The sequence below is a fragment of the Leopardus geoffroyi genome, chromosome C2 (genome assembly GCF_018350155.1).
Source record: "Leopardus geoffroyi isolate Oge1 chromosome C2, O.geoffroyi_Oge1_pat1.0, whole genome shotgun sequence".
In the NCBI taxonomy this organism is placed as follows: Eukaryota; Metazoa; Chordata; class Mammalia; order Carnivora; family Felidae; genus Leopardus; species Leopardus geoffroyi.
Window position 1 is genome coordinate 100,997,428 of NC_059333.1, and position 6,886 is coordinate 101,004,313.

The 6,886-nt window shown below is 41.4% G+C and overlaps 1 pseudogene; it reads left to right on the forward strand.

Moving 5' to 3' along the window:
* Nucleotides 1-340: 340 nt before the first annotated feature.
* LOC123610375 lies at nt 341-687 on the forward strand (annotated as a pseudogene).
* The last annotated feature ends 6,199 nt before the right edge of the window (nt 688-6,886 follow it).

Here is a 6,886-nt window from a genome sequence, read left to right on the forward strand (position 1 = left end):
TTTAATGTGTGTTTAATTTTGAGAGAGCGAGAGAGCGAGAGCACGTGCACAAGCAAGGGAGGAACAGAGAGACAGGGAGACAGAGGATCCGAAGCAGGGTCCACAATGACAGCAGAGAACCCGATTCGGGGCTCAGACTCACGAACGTCGAGATTATGACCTGAGTCGAAGTCAGACGCTTAACCGACAGCCACCCAGGCCTCCCCATATTGACTTTTTCTTCATTGTCAAAACAAATATTTGAAAATTAAGCCTCTTGCTTCTTGATGTTTTCAAAATTAGGCTCTATGTGGACAAGCATATATATAATAAAAGTGAAGAATATTTATGTTTTATTATTTTTGTCATTTGTCTTGGTTTTATTTATGTTCATTTTGTTTTAAGATTAAAATTCAAGAGCAGAGTGCAACACTGGATCTGGCACCAATTTAACAAGATTAAAGCTTTAGGAGAATGGACAGTGAGGTCCAGAGAGATGGAGGGGTCTTGGATTTGATTGACTATGCTTGGCAACAGACAAGCTGCCACATGGGGACGTTGCAATACTTCTGAATGAGCTTCCTGAACCCGAACAAGACAACAGCTGCACCACAGAATCTGTTAAAGAACAGGAAATGAACTGACATAGCTTTATAGTATCTCCATGAGAACATTCCACCCCCCCAACCCCCCACCATAGGAAACTAACCCTTGGCTCCTTTCCCATGGATGGGTATTTTTATTTTTTTAATGCTTATTTATTTTTGAGAGAGAGAGAGAGAGAGAGGAAAGAGGGGAGGGGCAGAGAGAGACGGAGACAAAGAATCTGAAGCAGGCTCCAGGCTCTGAGCTGTCAGCAGAGATCCCAGTTCTTGGCTCGAGCTCAGGAACCATGAGATGAACTCAGACGCTCAACTGACTGAGCCACCCAGGTGCCCCCTTGGATGGATATTTTTAAAATGCATGAATACAAAATATTTTCTCTCTGTCTCTTAATTCAAATCTTCAAGTGATAAATCTACACCAAAAATGTACACCCATTCAGTTTGTGGCAGCAAAGTGCAATGTGAACATACTCACCAGAATGAGAAACTTAAATGGAGGTTTCTCCAGAATGCAGAGTATTTGGCCCTTTGAACCTAAAATTTTTCATTCGCTAGCTTGTGTTTGAATGTGACTGGTTAAACATTTGCCTTTACCTCTGATTTTTGCTTTATTATCAGAGTTTAATGCTTTCCAACTACTGATATGTGTCCTTTGACACCAGTGACTGAAGATAGGAGAGGGCAGGGCAAAACCAGATGCCAGGAGATTGTTGACTTCTCAAGTGCTGCTACTGTGAGAGGCATTTTGAGTGGCCGTGCATAGCACATGCAGGTCTACTGGGTATATGGATGACCCATTCACTGATTGCTGGGATTCCTAAGATTTCCCACAGTATTTTCAAACTTTGGATAAATTCATGGGTTAAAAATTATTTGGCAGTTACCTCTGCTTTCCCAGTGGTTATTGGTGCCACTGGAAAGGACCTTTGGCTAGCTGGACCACTGGTTTTACCCAATCACAAGATTTTGTATTTCTCAAAGCCCTTTCAGATATAATGGAAACACCGCAAAGTCAGCGTTTAGTTAAGCATTTGTATAAGGACTTGTATTTTGAAAAGCACATTCATGGGCATTTATCTCCTGGAATAATTTGCCTCCATTAAGTGATAGCTCTTGCTTTCTTATCTAGGTTGTGAACTCTGGAAAGAGGTCCTGTATTATCTTTCTGTAACTGTCATTAAAAAACAAAAAACAAAAAACAAAACTAGAAACAGTGAAAAATAAATAAATAAAATAAAATTCAGAGCAAATACCTTTTCTTTTTTGGCCTTCCATTTTCTGTAGGCACAGGCACACTGATGTCAACTTTAATACAAATGTAGAAGAGCTTTGTTTTATATAGCTTTGCTGCCAAATGTAGTGGATACAAAGCCTTTCCTTCTTGGTTCACTGCTTATGTATAATGCAAATCCTGTGATAGCTCAGCAAGATATCGTAAAGCATAAATGTCAGATTGATTCAATTGATAGTATCCGTAATGTTGGAATTTTCTTGCATTTGAAAGCATAGATGATGAGATGTTCAAAACATGGCTGAGTCAAGCAAACTCCCATAGAAATGGTTCCGTCAATGGTGCCATGTGATTATTCCTCTGGTGTCACCTCATATAACCACCGCCAAAATAACCTTTATAAACACATTTCATTCTGCCACTCTGCTGCTTAAGGAGCTACAATTGATCTATACTGCTTACCACTTCAAGGTACAAATTCATATTTCTTTATTTATTGACTCAACAAATATTGATTGAGTTCCTACTATAGGGTGAAACCATTACAGGGGCTGGAAATACGGTGGTGAATAACACAGACATGCTCAGTAACCTTGCAGTCTATTTATCTAATTGTCTAAATTCTGCATCTAGTTTACCTAACTCAAGTCTATTATAGTTATCCCATTGCTTCTTTGTATATCCTCACTGTCCTCCACTTACAGAATGTAGGTTTCTTCAGTTCTTTGACTTTCAACTTGTTTTTTTTTTTTTTTTTTTAGTTTTATTGAGGTTGAAGAAAAGGAAAAATTCTTTCTTGGCCCTTCAAACTCTTCCAGCTGGACTAATAATTAAATTTACATGAGACAGATTAATATGAGGGAAAAAATATCACAATTAGTTATTACATGAGCACAGAAACCCAATAATGAAATTGAGAATTAAAGAAATTACCAAGTCAGGCAGCTTTATAGTTTTTAGACAAAGATACAATAAATCTGTGAGGAATTGACAGGGAAAATATAACTCAACTTTGTGAGCTTCGATTAGCAAGGGATTCTTTTTTTTTTTTTTAAGTTTATTTATTGAGAGAGAGAGAGAGAGAGGAGAGAGAGAGAGAGAGAGAGAGAGAGAGAAATCCCAAGCAGCCTCTGCACCAGCAGTGTGGAGCCGGATGCAGGGATCAAACTCACAAAACATGAGATCATGACCTGAGCCGAAACCATGAGTTGGATGCTTAACCAACTTAGCCACCCAAGTGCCCCAAAGCAAGGAATTCTAAACAGAATTTGGGCTGGGATAGAAAATTAGTAAAAAGTAAGGGTTGTTTATAAGGACTTCTGGCCCTGAATTTCCTATCTCTGGGGACAAGGATGTCTCTATACATGTATCTCATGGTACAGGAGAAATACCTTTCACAAACGGAGTTTATTTCCTGCTTTCAGGGGGATGGATGGGGGTCTTAGTGTCCTTACACAGGCTGTCTCTTAAGCAACTTTTATTTAAAATAATCAATATGCCAAGGTGGCACATTTTGAGGCATACTCAGGGCAGCACATTTTGGCCTTTCACCCCTACAAGGTATACTTGACAAAATTGTAAGATATTTAATAAGTACATCATGATTATTTACTATATGTATACATTGTGAAAGGAATCGCTCCATCAAGTTAATTATGCCTCCATCACCTCAGGTATTTATGTTTGTTTTTGTGAGAGAGAACACTTCCATTCTACTGTCTTGGCAAATTTCAATTATACAATACAGTGTTACCAACTATAGTCACCATGTAATACATTAGATCCTCAGACCTTATTCACCTTATAATTGAAAGTGTACCCTTTTACTAACCTTTCCAAATTTCCCCCCACTGCGCCCCACCCAGTCTCTGGCAGACACTTTTCTACTCTGTTTCTGTGACTTTGATTTTTTTCTTTCTAGATTCCATATGAAAGGGGTACGATGTGGTATTTGTCTTTCTCTGTCTGGCTTATTTCACTTAGCTTAACACTCTTGTGGTGGATCCACGTTGTTGCAAACAGCAGGATATCTTCCTTTCACAAGGCTAAATGATATGTCATAGGAAGTTGGGGGTTTTGTTCCTGTTGTTAATCTTAAGAGTTTTGGTTTGAGTTAGGAGGAAGATGGCGGCGTAGGAGGACGCTGGGCTCACCGCGCGTCCTGCTGATCACTTAGATTCCACCTACACCTGCCTAAATAACCCAGAAAACCGCCAGAGGATTAGCAGAACGGAGTCTCCGGAGCCAAGCGCAGACGAGAGGCCCACGGAAGAGGGTAGGAAGGGGCCGAGGCGGTGCGCGCTCCACGGACTGGCGGGAGGGAGCCGGGGTGGAGGGGCGGCTCGCCGGCCAAGCAGAGCCCCCGAGTCTGGCTGGCAAAAGCGGAGGGGCCGGACGGACTGTGTTCCAACAGCAAGCGCTACTTAGCGTCTGGGAGGTCATAAGTTAACAGCTCTGCTCAGAAAGCGGGAAGGCTGGAGGACAAAGGGAGGGAGAGCTGCTGAGCCCCCGGACGACAGAGCTCAGCTTGGCGGGGAACAAAGGCGCTCACCAGCACCATCTCCCCCGCCCATCCCCCAGCCCAAATCCCAAAGGGAACCAGTTCCTGCCAGGGAACTTGCTCGCTCTGCGCAAACACCCAACTCTGCTTCTGCGGAGGAGCCAAACCTCCGGCAGCGGATCTGATTCCCTCCCGCTGCCACAGGGCCCCTCCTGAAGTGGATCACCTAAGGAGAAGCGAGCTAAGCCTGCCCCTCCTGCCCCCATGCACCTTGCCTACCCACCCCAGCTAATACGCCAGATCCCCAGCACCACAAGCCTGGCAGTGTGCAAGTAGCCCAGACGGGCCACGCCACCCCACAGTGAATCCCGCTCCTAGGAGAGGGGAAGAGAAGGCACACACAGTCTGGCTGTGGCCCCAGCGGTGGGCCGGGGGCAGACATCAGGACTGACTGCGGCCCCGCCCACCAACTCCAGTTATACACCACAGCACAGGGGAAGTGCCCTGCAGGTCCTCACCACTCCAGGGACTATCCAAAATGACCAAACAGAAGAATTCCCCTCGGAAGAATCTCCAGGAAATAACAACAGCTAATGAACTGATCAAAAAGGATTTAAATAATATAACAGAAAGTGAATTTAGAATAATAGTCATAAAATTAATCGCTGGGCTTGAAAACAGTATAGAGGACAGCAGAGAATCTCTTGCTACAGAGATCAAGGGACTAAGGAACAGTCACGAGGAGCTGAAAAGCGCTTTAAACGAAATGCAAAGCAAAATGGAAACCACCACGGCCCGGATTGAAGAGGCAGAGGAGAGAATAGGTGAACTAGAAGATAAAGTTATGGAAAAAGAGGAAGCTGAGAAAAAGAGAGATAAAAAAATCCAGGAGTATGAGGGGAAAATTAGAGAACTAAGTGATACATTAAAAAGAAATAATATATGCATAATTGGTATCCCAGAGGAGGAAGAGAGAGGGAAAGGTGCTGAAGGGGTACTTGAAGAAATCATAGCTGAGAACTTCCCTGAACTGGGGAAGGAAAAAGACATTGAAATCCAAGAGGCACAGAGAACTCCCTTCAGACGGAACTTGAATCGATCCTCTGCACGACATATCATAGTGAAACTGGCAAAATACAAGGATAAAGAGAAAATTCTGAAAGCAGCAAGGGGTAAACGTGCCCTCACATATAAAGGGAGACCTATAAGACTCGTGACTGATCTCTCTTTTGAAACTTGGCAGGCCAGAAAGGATTAGCACGAGATTTTCAGTATGCTAAACAGCAAAAATATGCAGCCGAGGATCCTTTATCCAGCAAGTCTGTCATTTAGAATAGAAGGAGAGATAAAGGTCTTCCCAAACAAACAAAAACTGAAGGAATTTGTCACCACTAAACCAGCCCTACAAGAGATCCTAAGGGGGACCCTGTGAGACAAAGTACCAGAGACATCAATACAAGCATAAAACATACAGACCTCACAATGACTCTAAACCCATATCTTTCTATAATAACACTGAATGTAAATGGATTAAATGCGCCAACCAAAAGACATAGGGTATCAGAATGGATAAAAAAACAAGACCCATCTATTTGCTGTCTACAAGAGACTCATTTTAGACCTGAGGACACCTTTAGATTGAGAGTGAGGGGATGGAGAACTATTTATCATGCTACTGGAAACCAAAAGAAAGCTGGAGTAGCCATACTTATATCAGACAAACTAGACTTTCAATTAAAGGCTGTAACAAGAGATGAAGAAGGGCATTATATAATCATTACAGGGTCTATCCATCAGGAAGAGCTAACAATCATAAATGTCTATGCGCCGAATACCAGAGCCCCCAAATATATAAAACAATTACTCACAAACATAAGCAACCTTATCGATAAGATCATCTAGACACATGGTCAATAAAGAAACAAGGGCCCTGAATGAGACATTGGATCAGATGGACTTGACAGATATATTTAGAACTCTGCATCCCAAAGAGTTTTGGTTTGATTGTTTCTAGAGTGGTGAGGATGCATCTCAGCTTTGTTAAAGCACACATGAACTTGGTTATTTTTTTCATTTATGAACATTTCTTTAGCACAAAAATTGCCCAGTGTACAGTTCTTCTGCTCTAGCCTATATGCATGCGGATTTTTGTTTTTAACTAGGGTATATAAATGTGTAAATATTTTTAATAAGAACGACTAGAGGAAATAATTTCTTTTTCAGAGTTTTGAATATGTCATTTGGCATTTGGAAGAAAACAAGCAATTGTTTTGAAAAATGAAGTTCTGACCTAGTTCTGATATTTATGTTTTAGGAAAATTATTAAAGTACATTTCCACACAAAAATGAACATTTGCTTCTAGGCAACTTCAAAATATCCTTGAATTCCTAATGATGAAGTGAATTTTAAAAGAGTTCTGGTGAATTCTGAATACAGTGCTATATTGAAGAGACTACATTTTCCAGTGTGATTAATGACCATTTTATAATCTTCATTGCATTTCTTTCTTTATGAGTAACATCTATTTCAAAATATGGCATAACTGGAACTTTCCTATTGAATTGAGTCAC